Source organism: Schistocerca nitens, chromosome 1, assembly GCF_023898315.1.
Source record: "Schistocerca nitens isolate TAMUIC-IGC-003100 chromosome 1, iqSchNite1.1, whole genome shotgun sequence".
Taxonomy (NCBI): Eukaryota; Metazoa; Arthropoda; class Insecta; order Orthoptera; family Acrididae; genus Schistocerca; species Schistocerca nitens.
Genome location: NC_064614.1, coordinates 690265401 through 690279247, shown reverse-complemented (window position 1 = coordinate 690279247; position 13847 = coordinate 690265401).

The window sequence follows — 13847 nt, the reverse complement described above, 5'->3', positions numbered from 1 at the left end:
ATAACTCACAGTATCCAAGAAACTGAGAAAGTACTATCATACCACAGAATTGTGCTCCCCACCTCATCGCTGCAAAGCGTAATGAGACAATTTAGAAAATAAATAATTTATTAAGAACGTTGGATGAGCTGACCAGGAAACTGACTGGTTCTAAATGCTAATATGAAAGTTTATTCCCATGTGCAATGAAGGGGTCTAGTACGTGAATAAGAGTCAAAAAATAGATTTTTTTAGTTTTCGTCTTAAAAATTTCTCTGTAGTTTTCTTAACAAGAACAAGTTCATTTCGAGGAAACTGTACCGAAGAAAGCTCCAGAACTCGAGGAATTTAAAAAGTGCTTGCACACATGACGACGCTCCCATGTCGCTCAGACAGTTCTGTTAAAAACAGAAGCCGGCCGGAGTGGCCGAGCGGTTCTAGGCGCTACAGTCTGGAACCGCGCGACCGCTGCGGTCGCAGGTTCGAATCCTGCTTCGGGCATGGATGTGTGTGATGTCCTTAGGTTAGTCAGGTTTAAGTAGTTCTAAGTTCTAGGGTACTGATGACCTCCGAAGTTAAGTCCCATAGTGGTCAGAGCCATTTGAACCATTTTCTGTAAAAACAGAATTTCCTTCTCATTTATTTCGTCCTTTTATCGATGTTTAGTCTCTAACGTCTTTTGACACAAGATTATTAGAGAAGTAATTACATGGTAGGTATCAAAACCAAATGAGAATAACAAAAGCAATTCTGGTAGGACTATAAACTTTGAAAGTAGATGCGCTGGATGCTCTGCTGCGTTTCAACGAAGGTGCTGTATCGACGGTCAAGATCATGGACTTAGTATGCAGAGAACTTGAATTGCCACTGACCACAGGAGACTCTTCGAACCAGAGATATCAATGTTGGAAGCCATCAAACAAGCAAGAATTCTTATTGGTTGATTGGTTGGTTGATATGGGGGAGCGGATCAAACACCGAGGTCATCGGTCTCACCGGATTAAGGAAGAATGGGGAAGGATATCGGCCGTGCCCTTTCTAAGTAACTATCCCGGCATTCGCCTGAAACGATTTAGGGAAATCACAGAAAAGCAAATAAGGATGGACGAATGCAGGTTTGAACCGTCGTCCTCCCGAATTCGAGCCCAGTGTGCTAAACACTACGCCACCTCACTCGGTAAGAATTCTTATTCTGGAGGAAGAACAACACCAAATTCAAGATGAATATGGATTTCGGATGCATCAGAGTTATGCAGGGTAGCCAGAGAAACAAGCTTTAACTTTAATTTAAATTTCCCAAAGTTCACTTCTTTGATGTTTTGGTAAACATTGGTTAAAAACATTAAAGAGAGAGAGCTGAAATTTTGTATATTGTCTTAAAACATACATTTCTAAGAAGTGTACTATTCTTCTGAGTTAAATTTGAAAATTAATATCTTCTTTAAAGAGAAACTATCAGTTAATTCCTGAAATTTTTGATAATTATTAAAAATTTTTTTGACCATAATTTATGACAGCAAATTATTTCAAAAATCTATTTTAAAGATAACATTGTAGAGAACTTTCAGAAAAAAATCTAGCTTCTACTTTGTTTTTATTTTGAGATTTGCTCCACATAAATAATTAACATCCTTTACTTCACTTGCAACACAAAATACAATTCAGAAAAAAGTGTGAGACCAAAAGACTGTGGTTCATACATCAAAAGATCTGTTAAAAGGCGGTAAGCATTACATAAGCTACAACTCTTATTTTTAGTTACACTATTTAGAAAGCTGACAAATTTTTCAAGATTTCCCCTCGATTTCACGAACCATTCGCCTTACAGGGGCACTACATTTTATTTGTAATAATACGAGTCCAGAAATACAGCGGTAATATTTTAACTAGCAGAAATGTCAACGCAATCATTTCTCATTTCCTTTAATTTTTTCAAGCGAATAACAAATTTAATTTCATGAAAAAAATTCTCTTAGCATTGCCTTCTGTTCCTTATGGCGCTAATGTGCTCGACGTTTAGCGCCCTAAAACACTAATCATCGTCATCATCATTTGTTTCTTCCACAACTCCTTTTTCGGGATTAGATGTTGCGAAGTCTTTTTTGTAGAACCCCCTGTACGGTTAAGGAACAAATGGAGACACCGTCAACAGGTCTTTCTGTTTTGCAACTTCTCTTTCAGATGATGTACGACACGGCAACATCAGCCGTGGTCGTTTCTGTTTTGAATACAGTGCCGTTTTACCATTCTTCTGTTTCAGAGTAAGAATTTTTGATAGCTATTTGAAAAGGATAAGTACGAGACACTTTGATCATACCGCAATTGGAGATATTAAACGCCTGCATTGACAAGTTTCATCAGCATTTTCCAAGTCAGAGGACTCAGATGTATGCACTGGATTTATACGGAATGGGCTCTTAGCTTGATCTGACTCAATAATCTTGTGTAACTCTACTATATTGCAGTGCCTATCATTTCTCTACAATCTCCCTCAGACATGCACGCATGTCTGAAGGAACAGACGCTGTTGCGATCGACAGCTGTATGGAATACAAGAAATGTATTCACAATTGCGAATATGGACTCCACTTGTTCAATGTATTTGTGACAATTAAAATTTTGGCCGTGCCGGTACTCGAACCCGGATTTCGCGCTTTACGTGAGCAGGTGCCTTAACTGCCTGGGCCATCCGAGCACGCTTCCACGACGGACCCAGACTTACAAATGCCACCACGTTTCTGTCCTGTTCTCGCACAACTGCCGTGATTCCTGCACAGGAGAGAGTTATGATTCTTGTCGCGGCCTTGTCGTGGCATGAGATACTAGACTGCTGTGTACTCTGCAATGTCGTTCAGACATTCATGCATGTCACCAGTACAGCATGCAGCTGGAGTCTGATCATATTCGGAACTGTGAATACATTACTTGTAATCTTGTGTATATCTTTCGGAACAAAGGCTTTGTTTAGGTTTCTTGATTCTTGAGCAACTGTGAAACCTGTATCGCAGCTCAAATGCTCCGTCTACTCAACAAAAACGTATGCATGATCTCTTCTAACCATTCCACGCTATATGAAGGAAACTTTGACGCATGGAACTTGGAAATTCAGTGGTAAGCACTGTCGAGCACAAAGACTATGCGCAATGTAGTACTGAATTTTTGCAGCATTTTCTACGTGATCTGACGCTTGCAACACGTCGAGGGACATATAGCAGGTTATAGAGAAAATAGTTCAAATGGCTCTAAGCACTATGGGACTTAACATCTGTGGTCATCAGTCCCCTAGACTTAGGACTACTTAAACATAACTAACCTAAGGACATCACACACATCCAAGCCCGACGCAGGATTCGAACCTGCGACCGTAGCAGGCGTGCGCTTCCGGACTGAAGCGCCTAGAACCTCTCGGCCACAGTGGCAGAGAACACAGTAGCACTGAAAACGCGTATTGTGAAAAAATGGCACTTTTTTCATTGCCACTCGTCATTTGTTTGTCTCCAGACTTTCCTACAGGCCTGTATTAGACTTGTGTTTGGTGTCCTAAACAAATACCGTCATGCTACAAAGGTCTCGGTTATGGTTTGCAGCACACCGTACGTTACCGTTACGACTGCAGCATCTCATTTTATTTCCGAGTAAGTATTTTGTTTAATCATTTAACACGATGTCCGTTACTAACCTGCAAATTTACGAGTAATTCTTACGTAACACGTTTTGGACGTTGTTTTTTTAACAAGACAGATTAATGTTTAACGTCCCGTCGACGACGATGTCATTAGTGACGGAACACAAGCTCGTATTGGGGAAGGGCGTATAGGAAATGGGTCGTACCAGTTTAAGAGGAACCATTCCTGCCATTTTAGCGATTTAGAGGAACTCACGGAAAACTTAAATCTGAATGGTCGGAGTCGGAACTGAACTGCTGTCCTCTCGTATGCCGTTCGGTGGGTGTTGGTTGAACTGGGAAATGACTGTACTCTACTGGTTACAGTACTGGACGGATAACTCGACAGCAGTATACAAGACAAGATTACGACAAAGCCTAACTGGACAATAAAGACTGTCTTCCGAATGCATAGCCGGCCGCTGTGGTCTAGCGGTTCTGGCGCTGCAGTCCGGAACCGCGGGACTGCTACGGTCGCAGGTTCGAATCCTGCCTCGGGCATGGGTGTGTGTGATGTCCTTAGGTTACTTAGGTTTAAGTAGTTCTAAGTTCTAGGGGACTGATGGCCTCAGATGTTAAGTCCCATAGCGCTCAGAGCCATTTGAACCGGATGCATAAAGCGTTAATTTCCAGGAAACGGTCAGCAAATAGACCTGTATAGGAGTTTTTCTGCAATATCATTCTTCCGGTACCCCTGCAGCCTGTTTTAATGAACCCTGTGTTGTTGATAATTTTCGAAGCAATGAATTTCTGCATTCCTGTTTACGCTTCTTAAAAACAAAAAGCGATGGAAACCGTTTTGTTCTCGTTGTCAGTATATTCCGATGTTTTACTCAATTCATTTGTTTTCATCAGACCAGCGGAACCTTTAAAACAGTGATTTTCTAGACGGAGGTCAAACAATTCTTTCATTTTTTTAAAAATAGAGTTATTTAATGACGATACTGCGTTGTTCACTTTGTAAGTAGGCTGTTTAGGTTTTTTTATTCGTAACGCCACGTAGTGCTCTGCATGAAAATCACTGGCTGTGCTGTGTGCAGTCTGTGGCTGGTTGGCATTGTTGTAATACTCGCCATTGTGGTGTTGGGCAGTTGGGTGTGAACAGCGCATAGCGTTGCGCAGTTGGAGGTGAGCCGCCAGTAGTGGTGGATGTGGGGAGAGAGATGGCGGAGTTTTGAAATTTGTAAGACTGGATGTCAATTATGACTATTAAGGTAAATACATTGTTTGTTCTCTATTAAAATCTTTCATTTGCTAACTATGCCTATCAGTAGTTAGTGCCTTCCGTAGTTTGAATCTTTTATTTAGCTGGCAGTAGTGGCGCTCGCTGTATTGCAGTAGTTCGAGTAACGAAGATTTTGTGAGGTAAGTGATTTGTGAAAGGTATAGTTTAATGTTAGTCAGGGCCATTCTTTGATAGGGATTTTTGAAAGTCAGATTGCGTTGCGCTAAAGATACTGTGTGTCAGTTTAAGCATAGTCTAGTATAATTTTTCAAAGGGGACGTTTCAACTTGGGCAGTGTGTTCGTAAATACCGCGGTGCATTCATTCGTTTGCGACACGTATGCTTGTATTTGCTTTACGCAGTAAGGTACGTTTGTACAGAAAGATAGTAGTTTAAAACTGGGTGGCAACGTGTTTGTTTGCCGAAAGGAGCTGAATTTTCTGCCGGGCGTGGCCGTATTGTGGTGATTCCAGCATCTGTGCACGAAGTTGAGCGCAACTACGTAGAACAACGCGCTGGCAGAATGCTTCCTACAGGCCAAACGAAAGCTGGGTAGCTGGCACACCAATCTGAACACGTACTCTCAGAACCGTGGGCGGGCTATGTCAGGTTATAGCCGTGTTTGGCCATGCGTCTTCAGTTTTCATGTATCTGAGGGTTACACTCTAACGACGGAAAAACAGACCAATTAAAACCGATACGGGCATTTTAGTTTTGAATAACCGTTATCTTTCGGTATTTCTTTAGTCTTGGTTATAGCCTAACAGGGCGTTTCTTTATTTTACTAATAACCAGGTAAAAAAACCGCTATATCAATTTGTCATAGCAATGATGCTAATTTTTTAAAAATAGAATTTCTTAAGGAAGATAAATGTTTGTTCGTAAAATTCCCATTGCTTTGAAATAGTGGGTTGTTACAGAAAATAGGAAAAGCGGCCAGCAATAAACACGTGACGTAAGAATCGGTATGGCATTGGTGAGACGATAATGTTCCGGCCTGTTGTCCTTCACTACCAAGCAGCAGTGAGTCTTTCGTTTTTTGCTAGCAAAGTAGGAGTGTGCCAGACTCAAAAATATATATCGTTGGTAAGAACTTTTGTGGCTCCTGAAGGATTGGTATCGACTTGAATGATATTGTTTCTAATGAAAGGAGTCGACTTACAGGTCAAAACATATTAGAATGACTATTTATGAACAGTTTGGACAATAAATACTGACCAGTGGATTCATTCATTACCAAAATTTTAGCAATTATCAAGTAACTGTTCCTGGTACACTCTCTTACCTTCTATCTACAGAGTTAATTTTAATTTTTCCTCTTAAAAAGTAAATCACATATTTGACATCAAAACGTGTTTTTCATTCTAAATAATTAAAGAAAAAGTCTGCCACTTCTATGAAATATTACAACAGAAAGGAAATTAAGACAACAGTAATAAATTAAATTAAAAACTCCACCCATTAATTATAATAAAAATAGAAAGTAGCTGATCTGCTGTTCGTGATTACATAGTATGCCTCTACTTGTTAGTAGTCCTTGGAAACTGACAACTTCACACTAAAAATATAATTCTCCAACCTCAGTTTTCATCCTTTAGCATTCACTGTTCACATCCAAATGGTTGGATGATCCTCGATTACAAGATGGTTTTTGAGCAGAGTTTCAAAAAACTAGAATCCATAGGAGAATATTGCTGTCCGCAGCTCGTGGTCGTGCGGTAGCGTTTTCGCTTCCCACGCCCGGGGTCCCGGGTTCGATTCCCGGCGGGGTCAGGGATTTTCTCTGCCTCGTGATGACTGCGTGTTGTGTGCTGTCCTTAGGTTAGTTAGGTTTAAGTAGTTCTAAGTTCTGGGGGACTGATGACCATAGATGTTAAGTCCCATAGTGCTCAGAGCCATTTGAACCATTTTTGGAGAATATTGCTGATATTTTTTATATTATTCAGTACCTCATTCCTTTTCGAAGAAAGCAGCGAACAGTATATGGATAATTTTTTCGTTTATTTACTGTTTTTCTGGTTTTTGATTCTAGGTATCTTGAAACTTAGAGTGCAAAGATCCGAGGAAGTCTTAGAATTTTTCAGTCATTGTTCGATGCCCACGTCTATTAACGGAAATGATAGCAATAAAAACCGAAAATCGGTTATTTTAGAAAACACTTATTTTAAGCTGTTTTAACAGTCAGGTCAAACTGAAGACGAAAAAAACCGGTGTAACCCGAAACTTGTTACAGCGATAAGCGATATCACTGTTACACAACATCAAAATGTATTTAAACATAAACTTCTAGTGTTATTTATAAATTATAGAGCGCAGCAACCAGTCGTCCTTTTTTTGTAGGTTTTATTACGCAAATCCAGATTTCGGCTAGAGCCTAGCCATTATCAATGCAACATTTTCTAATCTCGTTGCATGTTAGTTCCCTGTTGTTTGGGCGTCAGTCACAGTTCTTTGAACGTTCTTTTATGTTTAGACGTGCAGTTTGATTTAGGCCATTCGAGTGCCAACTTATCTAGACTTTTTTTTGAGTACTGTTAGAACAGTTCTGGAGATTAAAAATACTACAAAATTTTGTGACAGCTCAGAGATTAAGATGTTCAACATTCCTGGCAATCAACTCTCTTCACGCGCAGGGCATTCCGATGAAACAGTATTTTGTAGAGTCAATCGTTTTGTAGCAGGACGGTTCAGTTCACTCAGATAAGTATTATTATTAACGCGATCTGTTGTTCATACACGTACTCTACGACATCGTCAACCTACTGGCAACCCATTTAGCCACTGCACATTTCTATATCGCAAAAACTGCCGTATAGAGTTGCTGTAATGGTAAGTTTCATGTATTAATGAAGTGGTAGTAGGGCTAATGGAGACGAGAATAATAATTGTAATTAGAGAATAAAACTGGTAGAGGCGGACCTCGGGGAAGATCAGTTTGGATTCCGTAGAAATGTTGGAACACGTGAGGCAATACTAACCTTACGACTTATCTTAGAAGAAAGATTAAGAAAAGGCAAACCTACGTTTCTAGCATTTGTAGACTTAGAGAAAGCTTTTGACAATGTTAACTGGAATACTCTCTTTCAAATTCTGAAGGTGGCAGGGGTAAAATACAGGGAGCGAAAGGCTATTTACAATTTGTACAGAAACCAGATGGCAGTTACAAGAGTCGAAGGGCATGAAAGGGAAGCAGTGGTTGGGAAAGGAGTGAGACAGGGTTGTAGCCTCTCCCCGATGTTATTCAATCTGTATATTGAGCAAGCAGTAAAGGAAACAAAAGAAAAATTCGGAGTAGGTATTAAAATTCATGGAGAAGAAGTAAAAACTTTGAGGTTCGCCGATGACATTGTAATTCTGTCAGAGACAGCAAAGGACTTGGAAGAACAGTTGAACGGAATGGACAGTGTCTTGAAAGGAGGGTATAAGATGAACACCAACAAAAGAAAAACGAGGATAATGGAATGTAGTCGAATTAAGTCGGGTGATGCTGAGGGAATTAGATTAGGAAATGAGACACTTAAAGCAGTAAAGGAGTTTTGCTATTTAGGGAGTAAAATAACTGATGATGGTCGAAGTAGAGAGGATATAAGATGTAGACTGGCAATGGCAAGGAAAGTGTTTCTGAAGAAGAGAAATTTGTTAACATCTAGTATAGATTTAAGTGTCAGGAAGTCGTTTCTGAAAGTATTTGTATGGAGTGTAGCCATGTATGGAAGTGAAACATGGACGATAACCAGTTTGGACAAGAAGAGAATAGAAGCATTCGAAATGTGGTGCTACAGAAGAATGCTGAAGATAAGGTAGGTAGATCACGTAACTAATCAGGAGGTATTGAATAGGATTGGGGAGAAGAGAAGTTTGTGGCACAACTTGACTAGAAGAAGGGATCGGTTGGTAGGACATGTTTTGAGGCATCAAGGGATCACAAATTTAGCATTGGAGGGCAGCGTGGAGGGTAAAAATCGTAGAGGGAGACCAAGAGATGAATACACTAAGCAGATTCAGAAGGATGTAGCTTGCAGTAGGTACTGGGAGATGAAGAAGCTTGCACAGGATAGAGTAGCATGGAGAGCTGCATCAAACCAGTCTCAGGACTGAAGACCACAATAACAACAACAACAATTAGAGAATCGAATTTGTTGCGAGAGCTTGATGGAAAGGGAATGTAGCCCACTCCTGACGCTGTAATTGTTTTGTTGCGCTCTTCGGTAGCTTTAATGCAGCTATCCACCTTTCACCCATCCATAATTACTGCAATGTACATCAATTTCAACCTGCTTGCTGTTGTCAAACCTTGGTCTCCTTCTACAATTTTTATAACCCCCTCCCCCCCCCCCCCACACACACACTCTCCTCCACTACCAAACTCCTTGATGCCACCGAGCGAGGTGATCGCCGGCACGGTAGCTCAGCGTATTCGGTCAGAGGTTTAAATGCCCTCTGTAATGAAAAAAACTGAGTTAATCGCTCAACGATGTACTTGAACAAGTGGCATGGAACGTCCGCCCGGAGCAAATAGAACGAACGAAAACGAACAAAATGAGATCGCAAAAAAAGGTGGTGCAATGGCCAATACACTGGACTCGCATTCGGGAGGACGGCGGTTCAAACCCGCGTCCGGTCATCTTGATTTTGGTTTTCCGTGATTTCTCTAAATCGCTTCAGGTAAATGCCGGGATGATTCCTCTGACAGGGCAAGGCCAACTTCCGTCCCCATCCTTCCTAAATTCCGATGGGACCGATGACATCGCTGCTTGGTCCCTTCCCCCATATCAACCAATCAACCAATCCTTGATGACTCAGAATGTGTCCAAGCAGCGGGTCCCTTCAGGTAGTCGTGCTGAACATTTCTTTATTCCCTAGCTCGATTCAGCAGCTCTTTATTAGGTAGCTGAGAGATCCACCTAATCTTCAGCATTATTCTTTTCTTCTAGCCTGAACTGTTCATCGCTCACTTTTCTTCTCCGTACAAGTCTACACTCCAGACAACTACCTCTGGATAAGACTTACAAACAATTAAATTCATATCATATACTGAAATATTTGTTTATAAAAAATGATATTATTGCTATTGCCCGTTTTCGATTTTTATCCTCTATACTTCTGTAATCGTCAATTGCTTTGCTGCTCGGGTAGTTATCCACTACTTTCCGGATGTCAACATTGTCCTGATGAATCCTTGACTAGAGATCCAAATTGGGGATGACTTAACGTACGGAATATTTTACGCAATAGCATAAGATCAAAAAATGGCTCCGAGCACTATGCGACTTAACTTCTGAGGTCATCAGTCGCCTAGAACTTAGAGCTAATTAAACCTAATTAACCTAAGGACATCACACACATCCATGCCGAGGCAGGATTCGAACCTGAGACCGTAGCGGTCACGCGGTTCCAGACTGAAGTGCCTAGAAACGCACGGCCACACCAGCCGGCAGCATAAGATCATCATTAAACCATGTTTTCTGGAAATACACTAAAAAAAAAAAGAGAGAAAAGACGACGCACTATTAAGGAAAAGCGTTGGATGTGATGTTCATGTACAGATAAACAAATGATTACAATTTCAGACAAACTGGATGATTTATCCAGAGAAAGAGCTCCACGAGTTGAGCAAGTCAGTAACTTGTTGGTCCACCACTAGTCCTTATGCAAGTAGTTATTCGGGTTGGCATAGGTTGACAGAGTTGTTGAATATCTTTCTGGGGAATTTGGTGTCATATTCTGTCCAATTGGCGCGTTAGATTGTCAAAATCCCGAGTTAGTTTGGAGTTCTCTGCCCGTAATGCTCCAATCGTACTCAATTGGGAGAGATCGACTACCTTCGCTACCTAATAAGGATTCTGGAAGCACGAAGACACCTCTCGCCGTGTGCAGGCGGACATTGCGTTCCTGAAATGTATGCGCCAAATGGCTTGCCGTGAAGGGCAACAAAACGGGGCATATAATATCGTCGACATACTGATTTGCTGCGCGGGTGACAACCGAAGGCTGTAACGTGCCTATAATTTCGCACCTTACAAGCACGCATCTACATACTTTGCCGTGATTTACAACCGGAATTAGGTATCATTTGATAGGTTGTACATCGTGTATGTGAATGTCTAAAGAAGACTAACATTGTCACGTACAACTTGTAAATAGTTGTTAATTATTGCATGAAATTGTTAATTGTTGCATGAAAGGTGATGGAATGTCTTTATTATCAAAACGGCATAATGAATGATTGCATATATTAGTAGAGGTTGGAACGCCAGTGGAAATGAAACGGCAGGAGTAACTCAGGCTCTGGATGGAAGGTCCACATAGGTGTGTTGGTCCTGCTTAACACAGGGAGTAACCCAAGAAGGACAGTCGGGCCATCTGAGCGCTGAAGCACAATACAGCGGCGGCCGGCCGTAGCGGGGCCGAAAGGATAACCGGATAATACTTCGAAAATTCTGAAAATCTTGTACGCAACGGAGAGGAACGAGGAAGCGTTACCTCGGAAGTCACGCAATCTGGGTTATTGTTGAGGATTTTTGCTCTAAGAAGCGTACCGTCGTACGAATTCCTAATTAACGGGTGTAGGTATTTCCTCGCAAACTTTCCGCACTGGACGACAAAAGTCTAAAATATGGTCGGTCGGCATTCGGAAGACTCTGTAGAGAGGGAGAACATTCCGTGGTTTCGAGAATAGGGTTCACCTTCTGCAGTTACGAGGGAGGGGAGCCGAGCTTTGCTGGGAAGCCAACGGTGGAGAAAAAGAGGCCTTTCATTTTGAGCGCCTATGTTTGACAGTCGCTCAGTATCAACTTTATTTCTGCAGACAGACTTGCTGTCTTTGCTCTCAGGAGATTTTATAGTTAGAACTGTTAGGCACTGTACCGTTGTGAACTTATACGATTCTGGACTTCGCCTCCAGGTAGGGAGTCGTCGTTGAGTACTCAGCGTTTAGTGATTGAGAGCACTTCTTCTGCCTATACTGATGTTGAGACATTATCTGAACTCTGTCCAGGTGGCTGGGAGTTCGCGTTTGTCGTCTGTAGAACACAGAGAGGAAAAGACAGTATTAGATTATACTAGTCAGGGGACCGTCTTCTGTCATCGTAGTGTTTGAATGAGTGTTTCTTTTATTTTATATATTTTGTGGCTGGAGTTCTTTGTAGATGTGTACGAGAACCATCACTCCGACGCACCGGACGCAGTACTGTAAGACGTCGTGGTCTCCTCACCTTCATTGCTTACATATTCCGCCCTCACAATCATTTTTCACGCATCAAGACGCTTCATTCGAACCCAAACTCGATAAGATAAAGTCAATGTTGTATGAATTCATGTAAACTATATGCAAATAACAAGTACATCGCAAATGCGCACCGTGGTTGAAATACTCGAGGCTGGCGTACACACACACATTCAAGACACGACGGTCACAAAAGCTTTTAGTTTGGGAGAGGCAAACCACACGTCAGGAGGCTAGTCCCTTCACAGGACGAGTCAACCTATCTACGTCGGCCGGCGACCGCCCGTAGAGCAGACAGCATAAGCCTGAGCGAAAAAGAGACGTAAAAGCAAATTCCGCTACATTTTGTAGGAGCGCCCAGCCTATGCATTCTTTACAAACATAGCACGCAGTTTCAGAGGTTTTCACAGGGAGACAGCAAACGCCAAACGCCGATGCTACAGATTTCCGGATTGGTCGCCTTAAATGAAACGTCATTCTCCCGTTTTGGAAGAGCAATGCTGATTGGTAGACGATATTCCTGACGCCTTGAGTGGAAGGAGTAATGGAAGAGACCGAAAGATATACTGCTTCACGTCTGGTGTGGAGAAGGGCCGTTCCATTGTCGCTCTTGGAGCGAGAACACGTAACGAGAGCGTGCGCGCTCGTACGTGTACTCAAAGAGCGAGGAGCAAGTCTCTCCTCAGTACTTCACTGGGAGAGCACCTCTGTCGAGAGCGAATCGGAGTGCGACTTTATATTGAGTCCTTGCGATTAAGCGTTGTTCACTGTGTTGGCCGCCACACTTATTGTGCGGTGTGAACGGACAAGAGTTATAGTTAAACGCCTGCGAGTGAATTTTTGAGTGGCATCGCGGTGGACTGGTTACCTGACCGGTGTACCACGCCAATAGTTAGACTAGGGGCGAATAGGAGTCCTTGACTTCATCAAGGCGTAGGGAGAGTTTGATTGGCGAAGATCAATCCAGATAGAGCGAGAGTTATCTTATTTGTCAGCAGCGAGCGGCGCAGACAGCAGTCATCGCAGCTTACGGTATTGTGCGCTACAGCTCTTGCGAGCCCCATATTTCCTCCACAACAGTACACTTCACTGCATTTCACACGCGACAGCCTCAACCGTACCTAGCAACATTCTAATGGATAATTATTCAAGTTGAGTAGGCGCAGCTCTCAGCCATTCTGCCAAGTCAATAACAATCTTAAACTTTGTATAGAAATTTCATTAGCGAATCCTATGCTTAAGAAGTAACTTCACATACCGAAAAGAACACGAAAAATAACTTGTTCAGTTCATAACTAAAAGTGCCATTGTGATTTCTCAGAATTTTTGCAAAAAAATAATAATTTTCGTTAGTTTCATGTTTTTCTTACACTAACTAGCACTACTCCAGTAACCAAGTATCCCGCTAGTTACGTAAGAAATTTTGTGAATTTTTGTGTCATTTCCTTACAGCGGACGACTCCAGAAGATATTTATTGCTGAAAAATTTTCAGACATTTCTCTTTAGAATGTTAGGAGCGTCTGTCTGACTTCTGTAGTAGTGTGGGGATGGAAATTGCATCTTGCAGGAGCCACAGGGTAAAGGGTACATCTCAGATTAATCCGTTGCACAGAATGACAGAATAGCACCCACACGCTCACAGTACATACGGTGATATTGCTAATTGCTTCGGCTTACTAGGGCTATAAAGCTAAACAACTGTGATCACGAAAATTTTATTTCCACTGAGGTTGCACACCACTGTAAATCATCT